We start from the raw sequence: 10346 nt of genomic DNA on the forward strand, positions 1-10346 counted from the left end.
AAGTTAACATACGTTTCAGTTCATCAAAAGCATGATCTTGGGCTGCGCCCCACTCAAATGCAACACCCTTTTTAGTCAATTCATTCAAAGGTGCAGCAATAGTACTAAAATTGGGCAAAAAGCGTCTATAAAACCCATCAAGATCATGAAAACTTCGTACTTGACTCACATTCATGGGAGTATGCCAATTTTGAATTGCTTCATTCTTAGGTGAATCTACTTCTACTCCATGCTTAGAGACAACATAACCCAGAAATATGACCTTATCTTTGCAAAATGTGCACTTCTCAAGATTACCGTAGAGTTTATTATCACGCAACACTTGCAAAACATGTCGAATATGCATAGTATGATCAGATTCATTGCGACTGTAAATTAATATGTCATCAAAATACACAACCACAAACTTGCCAACAAAATCACGCAAAACATGGTTCATCAGTCTCATAAAAGTACTAGGTGCATTAGTTAAACAAAAAGGCATTACTAACCACTCATATAAACCAAATTTTGCTTTAAAGGTTGTTTTCCATTCATCCCCCTCTTTCATCCTAATTTGATGATAACCACTACGCAAATCAATTTTAGAGAAAACAGCAGCACCACTCAATTCATCTAGCATATCCTTGATGTCTACGGGTGCTTTTATTCTTGTAGACAGTGTTGGGCCTCCAAGAGCAGAGGTTTGTAGAACAGCAGCAAGTTTCCCTTAAGTGGATCACCCAAGGTTTATCGAACTCAGGGAGGAAGAGGTCAAAGATATCCCTCTCAAGCAACCACTGCAACCACAAAGCAAGAAGTCTCTTGTGTCCCCAACACACCTAATACACTTGTCAGATGTAAAGGTGCACTAGTTCGGCGAAGAGATAGTGAGATGCAAGTAATATGGATGAGTATGAGTGGTAATAGCAATCTGAATAAAATATGGCAGCGAGTAAACATGCAACAAAACGGTAAACAAACGGAGATTCGATGCTTGGAAGCAAGGCCTAGGGATCCCGCTTTCACTAGTGGACACTCTCAACAATGATCACATAATAGGACTACTCTACACCCTCTTGTTGGATGATGAACACCACTAACTGTGTAGGATTACACGAACCCTCAATGTCGGAATTAACAAGCTCCACAATATTCAATGTTCATATTTAAATAACCTTAGAGTGTAAGATAGATCAACACAATCACACCAAGAACTAACATAGCATGCACACTGTCACCATCACACTATGAAGGAGGCATAGATCACATCAATTCTTATCATAGCAATAGTTAACTTCATAATCTACAAGAGATTACAATCATAACCCACGCCAAGTACTACACGATGCACACACAATCACCATTACACCGTGCAGGAGGAATAGACTACTTTAATAACATCACTAGAGTAGCACATAGATGATATTCAACTAGATCACATAAAGAGAGATGAACCACATAGCTACAGCGGAGCCCTCAGCCCCGAGGGTGAATTACTCCCTCCTCATCATGGAGACAGCGATGGCGGTGAAGATGGCGGTGGAGACGGTGGTGGAGATGACTCTGGGGGCAATTCCCCGTCCCGGCAGGGTGCCGGAACAGAGACTTCTGTCCCCCGAATTGGAGTGTCGCGATGGCGGCGGCTCTGGATGGTTTTCTCTGGTTTCGTCGAACTGGGTCGACGTTTTAGGTCAGGAACGACTAAATAGGCGAAGAGGCGGAGTCGGAGGGGCCACGGGGTGCCCACACAGTAGGGCCCCCCCCCTTGGGCCGCGCCGCCCTGTGGGGTGGGGCCCCCTGGCTCCCCTCTCGTCCTTCTCCGGTGCTCTGGAAGCTTCCGGGAATTATAAGGTCTTCGGTCTTGATTTCGTCCGATTCCGAAAATATTTCTTTAGTAGGATTTCTGAAACCAAAAACAACAGAAAACAGCAACTGGCCTTTCGGCATCTCGTCAATAGGTTAGTTCCGTAAAATGCATAAATATGACATAAAGTATGCATAAAACATGTAGATAACATCAATAATGTGGCATGGAACATAAGAAATTATCGATACGTCGGAGACGTATCAGCATCCCCAAGCTTAGTTCTGCTCGTCCGGCAGGTAAACGATAACAAAGATAATTTACGGAGTGACATGCCATCATAACCTTGATCATACTATTGTAAACATATGTAATGAATGCAGCGATCAAAACAATTGTAATGACACGAGTAAACAACTGAATCATAAAGCAAAGACTTTTCATGAATAGTACTTAAAGACAAGCATCAATAAGTCTTGCATAAGAGTTAACTCATGAAGCAATAAATTCATAGTAAAGGTATTGAAGCAACACAAAGGAAGATTAAGTTTCAGCGGTTGCTTTCAACTTATAACATGTATATCTCATGGATATTGTCAATGTAAAGTAATATAACAAGTACAATATGCAAGTATGTAGGAATCAATGCACAGTTCACACAAGTGTTTGCTTCTTGAGGTGGAGAGAAATAGGTGAGCTGACTCAACATAAAAGTAAAAGAAAGGCCCTTCGCGAGAGGAAGCATTGATTACTATATTTGTGCTAGAGCTTTGATTTTGAAAACAAGAAACAATTTTGTCAACGGTAGTAATAAAGCATATGTATCATGTAAATTATATCTTACAAGTTGCAAGCCTCATGCATAGTATACTAATAGTGCCCGCACCTTGTCCTAATTAGCTTGGACTACCGGGATCATCGCAATACACATGTTTTAACCAAGTGTCACAAAGGGTACCTCTATGCCGCCTGTACAAAGGTCTAAGGAGAAAGCTCGCATTTTGGATTTCTCGCTTTTGATTATTCTCAACTTAGACATCCATACCGGGACAACATAGACAACAGATAATGGACTCCTCTTTAATGCATAAGCATTTCAACAACAATTAATATTCAATACCACAATAGTTTTTAAGCTATTTGTCCCATGAGCTATATATTGTAAAGGTAAAGAATGGAAATTTTAAAGGTAGCACTCAAGCAATTTACTTTGGAATGGCGGAGAAATACCATGTAGTAGGTAGGTATGGTGGACACAAATGGCATAGTGGTTGGCTCAAGGATTTTGGATGCATGAGAAGTATTCCCTCTCGATACAAGGTTTAGGCTAGCAAGGTTATTTGAAACAAACACAAGGATGAACCGGTGCAGCAAAACTCACATAAAGGACATATTGTAAACATTATAAGACTCTACACCATCTTCCTTGTTGTTCAAAACTCAATACTAGAAATTATCTAGACCTTAGAGAGACCAATTATGCAAACCAAATTTAGCAAGCTCTATGTATTTCTTCATTAATGGGTGCAAAGTATATGATGCAAGAGCTTAAACATGAGCACAACAATTGCCAAGTATCAAATTATCCAAGACATTTTAGAATTACTACATGTAGCATTTCCCGATTCCAACCATATAACAATTTAACGAAGAAGATTCAACCTTCGCCATGAATACTATGAGTAAAGCCTAAGGACATATTTGTCCATATGCAAGAGCGGAGCGTGTCTCTCTTCCACACAAGCATTTATTCAGAGAATGAAAATAACAAAATGAAAATAAAAGCACACAGACGCTCCAAGTAAAGTACGTAAGATGTGACCGAATAAAAATATATTTTCAAGAGAAGGAACCTGATAATTTGTCGATGAAGAAGGGGATGCCTTGGGCATCCCCAAGCTTAGACGCTTGAGTCTTATTGAAATATGCAGGGGTGAACAACCGGGGCATCCCCAAGCTTAGAGCTTTCACTCCTCTTGATCATAGTATATCATCCTCCTCTCTTGACCCTTGAAAACTTCCTCCACACCAAACTGAAAACAAACTCATTAGAGGGTTAGTGCATAATCAAAAATTCACATGTTCAGAGGTGACACAATCATTCTTAACACTTCGGACATTGCTCAAAGCTACTTGGAAGGTAATGGAACAAAGAAATCCGTCCTACACGAGCAAAAGAGGCAATGCGAAATAAAAGGCGAGAATCTGTCAAAACGAACGGTCCAGTAAAGACAAATTTTATTGAGGCACCAGACTTGCTCAAATGAAAATGCTCAAATTGAATGAAAGTTGCGTACATATCCGAGGATCACTCACGTAAATTGGCATAATTTTCTGAGTTACTTACGGAGAATTAGGCCCGGATTCGTGACGGCAAGAAATCTGTTTACTGCGAGTAATCCAAATCTAGTATTGACTTTACTATCAAAGACTTTACTTGGCACAACAAATGCAATAAAATAAGATAAGAAGAGGTTGCTACAGTAGTAACAACTTCCAAGACACAAATATAAAATAGAGGTACTGTAGCAAAATAAACACATGGATTATCTCCCAAGAAGTGCTTTCTTTATAGCCATTAAGATGGGCTCAGCAATTTTTATGATGCACTTGCAAGAAATAGTATTTGAAGCAAACAGAGAGCATCAAGAAGCAAATTCAAAACACATTTAAGTCTACCCCACTTCCTATGCAAAGGAATCTTGTACACAAATGAATTCATGAAGAACAAAGTGACAAGCATAAGAGGATAAAACACGAGTAACTTCAAGATTCTCAACATAAAGAGGGAAACTTAATATTATTAAGATGCATATAACCATGTTTCCCTCTCTCATAATAACTTTCAGTAGCATCATTAATGAAATCCACAATATACCCATCACTTAAAACATTCTTATCATGGCTCATATGTATAGAAGTATCATTAATTTTGGCATAAGATGAGTTCTTCTCATTAATAGTAATTGGAGCAAGATTATTATCAAGAATTTGAACATGGTAAACAAGTTGCATATTAAGGGAATTGTTTTTGGTAATCCAATCATGACTATGACAAGTTTCATAAGGATAGTTATAACCTATATCATAGCATTCTTTATAATAATCATCAAATGTCGGAGGCACGGTGTCATCATAAGAAATAGAATAGTTATCTTTCACGAGTCGGTTTATACGTGACCATACCATCATTGTTATTAGAAGGAGATGTATCAAACACATAATGATCAGTAGCAAAAGGATTTTCAAACACCTCTTCCCCAAGCTTAGAGCTTTCTATATCATTATGGGAGGAAGCATGGATAGCAGTGATACTATGGCAATTATTATCATCATCATTTTCAGAATTAGTTTCCCAGAGATTTGCAATATCAAAAGTAGTGTGCTCATTCAAATCATGATCACTAATGTATGTAAAGGGCATAGGAAGATCATTGTATTCAGATTCATTATCATAATAATCATTAGGAGCAACATACTTACGGTTACCTAGCGTTATCTCATTCACGCGGGGATATGCCGTTACCTCTTTCTCTTCATTCTCCTTCTTCTTCTTCTTCTTCTTCTTCTTCTTCTTCGTTCCCTTCTTCTTCTTCTTCTTCTTCTTCTTCTTCTTCTTCTTCTTCTTCTTCTTCTTCTTCTTCTTCTCCTCCTTCTCCTCGTTCCCTTCTTTAGGAGGAAAAGGCTTGAAGGGTGGCTTGTCCGCATAACCTGATTTACTTTCAGAAACAATAGAAGAAACTTGGGAGGATTCCTCCTTTTCATTAATTAGTTCGAAACACACAGCGGTCCTGTCATATTTTGGCAAGGTGTCATCTTCTAAAATATTTTGTATGTAAGTATTTGTATGGCTATTATCAATGCAATAAGAAAAACACCCATGCAGGACATCATCAATATCAAGATCATTAATATCTAACAAAGAAATTTTACTTGATAACTCTTCACACCACAAAAATAAAGTGAGTTCATCATGATGATTAGGAGTAATTTCATCATCACAATACAAATTTGCAGCACTCATTGGGTTCAAATTATCATTGGTGGAGCATTGAAAATTAAAATGACCCACTTCATGGCAAACTTCACAAATAAAAGGATAGAGGGCACAAACTTTTTTACCAAGATCATCTAGAGCCCTAACCCACTTTCTAGTTTTTTCATTAATATGATGGATACAATATTCATCTTTGATTTGATTAATTCCACAAGGTCTATGCATTCCACAAAAATTAACATGCTTATAGGAAATAGCATTCTTAGGAGTTTGAGCATGCTTATTGCAATCATTAACAACAATTTCATCCTTCATGCAAGCCTCTTTAAAAGGTTCATGATACTTATCAAAATTCTTTTTAGGCAATTCAAAATGAGAAGCAAAGGCTTTATAAAGATTTGCAGCAACTTGAGAGTCAAGACCATAAGTAGCACTCATATCTCGAAATTTATCGGTATCCATAAAAGCTTCAATGCATTCATAATCATAATTTATACCGACTCTTCACCTTTGTTGTTCTCCCATCCTTCGAGCATTCTCCTCAATCCGATCAAGAAGATCCCACCTAGCTTCAACCTCCTTGCTTGTGAAAGATCCCTACGAACGAGGCATCCGGATAGTCCTTGTGTTGTCACGAAAGCCTCGCATAAAAATTGTTAACAATAACATTACGGGGGAGCTCATGAATGGGACATTTGAGCATTAGTGACTTCAATCTCCCCCACGCTTGAGAAATACTCTCTCCATCACGAGGATAAAAGTTATAAATGTAATTCCTATCAATATGCACTTCATGAGGAGGATAAAATTTAGAATAAAAGAGAGGTACAATTTCCTCCCAACCAAGAGAATGACTATTCTTCAACAATTTATACCGATGCGCCGCTTTACCAGACAGCGAAAAAGAGAATAGCTTCTTCCTCACTTCATCCATATAGATACCTGCACACTTGAATAACCCGCATAATTCATGCAAAAACAGTAAATGATCTCCAGGATGGACAGTTCCATCCCCTTCATAGCGGTTATCAATAACACGTTCAATAATTTTCATGGGTATCTTGAAAGCGGTACTTGCAGTAGGTGGATTTAAAATATCACAAGCATCATTAGAGTTATCGCATATGGGAGATAAAGCATTATCGAACAAATTTTCTCCCTAAGGATGGGAAGCTAAAAAGATCACGAAACTAGCTTCCCCAAGCTTAGACTTATCCATAGCATTAGCGAGTGATTGCGTTCATACTAATAACATTGCTACTAGCATGCAATTGAGGCTCCATAGGTTCTTTAATTTTCGCATCACACAATTCATGTCTTAACTTAGGAAATAAATTAAAAATCTCATAGTTGTATTCCATTATGCCTTACTAGTGTAAACAAGAAACAAAAAGATGCAATTGCAGGATCTAAAGGAAATAGCTTCGAGTACTTACAACGGCGAAAATAGCTTAGTAGCCGAGATCCGGAGTGTGAGTACCTTTTACCTTTCCTCCCCGGCAACGGCGCCGAGAAAAGTGCTTGATGTCTACGGGTGCTTCTATTCTTGTAGACAGTGTTGGGCCTCCAAGAGCGGAGGTTTGTAGAACAGCGGCAAGTTTCCCTTAAGTGGATCACCCAAGGTTTATCGATCTCAGGGAGGAAGAGGTCAAAGATATCCCTCTCAAGCAACCCTGCAACCACAAAGCAAGAAGTCTCTTGTGTCCCCAACACACCTAATACACTTGTCAGATGTAAAGGTGCACTAGTTTGGCGAAGAGATAGTGAGATGCAAGTAATATGGATGAGTATGAGTGGTAATAGCAATCTGAATAAAATATGGCAGCGAGTAAACATGCAACAAAACGGTAAACAAACGGAGATTCGATGCTTGGAAGCAAGGCCTAGGGATCCCGCTTTCACTAGTGGACACTCTCAACAATGATCACATAATAGGACTACTCTACACCCTCTTGTTGGATGATGAACACCACTAAGCGTGTAGGATTACACGAACCCTCAATGCTTGGAGTTAACAAGCTCCACAATATTCAATGTTCATATTTAAATAACCTTAGAGTGTAAGATAGATCAACACAATCACACCAAGAACTAACATAGCATGCACACTTCGTCACCATCACACTATGAAGGAGGCATAGATCACATCAATTCTTATCATAGCAATAGTTAACTTCATAATCTACAAGAGATTACAATTATAACCCACGCCAAGTACTACACGATGCACACACTATCACCATTACACCATGCAGGAGGAATAGACTACTTTAATAACATCACTAGAGTAGCACATAGATGATATTCAACTAGATCACATAAAGAGAGAGATGAACCACATAGCTACAGCGGAGCCCTCAGCCCGGGGGTGAATTACTCCCTCCTCATCATGGAGACGGCGATGGCGGTGAAGATGGCGGTGGAGACGGCGGTGGAGATGACTCCGGGGGCAATTCCCCGTCCGGCGAGGGTGCCGGAACGGAGACTTCTGTCCCCCGGATTGGAGTTTCGCGATGGCGGCGGCTGCGGATGGTTTTCTCTCGGTTTCGTCGAGGCCGGGTCGAGGTTTTAGGTCGAGGACGACTAAATAGGCGAAGAGGCGGAGTCGGAGGGGTCACGGGGTGCCCACACACGGTAGGGGGCGCGCCCCCCTTGGGCCGCGCCGCCCTGTGGGGTGGGGCCCCCACGGCTCCCCTCTCGTCCTTCTCGGTGCTCCGGAAGCTTCGGGAATTATAAGGTCTTCGGTCTTGATTTCGTCCGATCCGAAAATATTTCTTTACTAGGATTTACGAAACCAAAAACAGCGAGAAAACGACAAGCGGCCTTTCGGCATCTCGTCAATAGGTTAGTTCCGGAAAATGCATAAATATGACATAAAGTATGCATAAAACATGTAGATAACATCAATAATGTGGCATGGAACATAAGAAATTATCGATACGTCGGAGACGTATCAATCCTCTAAACGTGGAATAAGATGACGATATCGAATAGTAATGTTGTTTATCGCTCTACAATCTACACACATGCGCCATGTACCATCTTTCTTAGGAACTAAAATAACAGGAACAACACAAGGACTTAGGCTTATGCGAATATAACCTTTGTCGAGTAGCGCTTGCACTTGTTTCTGTATCTCCTTCGTCTCTTCGGGGTTCGTCCCGGTATGGCGCCCTATTGGGCTGTGAAGCTCTAGGAATCAAGTCAATTTGATGCTCAATACCACGCATTGGTGGCAATCCTGCTGGTACTTCCTCCGGAAACACGTCGCTGAATTCCTGCAAAACACTAGGAACACCAAGAGAAATAGGGGTCATGTCGTTAGAAATCAAAACCTCACCCTTGTACATGAGCACAAGAGGCATGGCTGTAGGATCCTCACTAAATTCTCTCATATCCTCTTTGGTGGCTAATAGAACTAAGGAATTCACTCTCTCACTTTTCGTTATATCGCTCACGGCATTACAATTCTCTCGCCTATCTATGGATGCATCCTCCAAGTTTACTTCAATTTTCTGACGAGATTCATTGACAATTTGTTGTGGTGACATAGGCTGTAAGTTATTTTTCTTTCCCTTGAACTCCAAGTGATACGTATTGGAACGGCCATTGTGTTGCACAGAACGGTCATAGAGCCATGGCCGACCCAACAGCAGGTGACACACCGTCATAGGAACCACATCAAAATTAATGGAATCCTTATACGGTCATATCTCAAAATCAACACGTATCATGTAGTTACCTTCATCTCACCATTGTCGCTCAACCACTGAATATAGTATGGATGCGGGTGCGGTAGATACTTCAACTTCAGCTTGGCATATAACTCCTTCCTTGCCAAATTGCGACAACTCCCGCCATCAATAATGACCTTGCAAGCTTTATCGGGACCAACTAGTGCCTTTGTTTGGAACAAATTGCAGCGTTGAGTAGATGCACTCGGCTGCACATTGAGAGCACGCTGTGACACAACAATAGTGCGAGCTTCAGACGGAAAAACATCTACACCATCACTATCATAATCATCATCTTCTAGAGCATCCGGATCAGCATCATCTCCAGTCTCATACTCATCATTGTCATTAATGATCATTACTTTACGATTAGGACAATATCTCTTGAAGTGACCCTTGCCACCACATGTATGACAATTCATATCGCGGTTGCGCGCCGTAGACATGCTAGAACCACTTCCACTTGCAGCAGGTTCGAACTTCTTTGTGTTGGACACATTGGATACCGGCTTGCTAGACGAAGTAGGAAATGTTGGGGTACGCGTTGATGGCGTCGACGCCGTAGAGGGTGGCGCCCTAGTAAAGCTCCCAGCTCATGTAGCACGACCTTTGATTTGCGCTTCTTCCGCTAACTGTGCTTCAGCTTCTCGTGCATGATGTAGTAGCTCATTCATAGTAGTGTAACAGTGATGACGAACAATGCCCTTGATATTATACTTCAAGCAATGAAGAAAGCGCTGCATTGTCATCTCAAGTGACTCACGGACACGGCCACACTGCATAAGCATCTCCATATCCATGAAATAAGCATCAGCCGTCATAACACCTT

This window comes from Lolium rigidum, chromosome 1 (genome assembly GCF_022539505.1).
Source record: "Lolium rigidum isolate FL_2022 chromosome 1, APGP_CSIRO_Lrig_0.1, whole genome shotgun sequence".
Taxonomy (NCBI): domain Eukaryota; kingdom Viridiplantae; phylum Streptophyta; class Magnoliopsida; order Poales; family Poaceae; genus Lolium; species Lolium rigidum.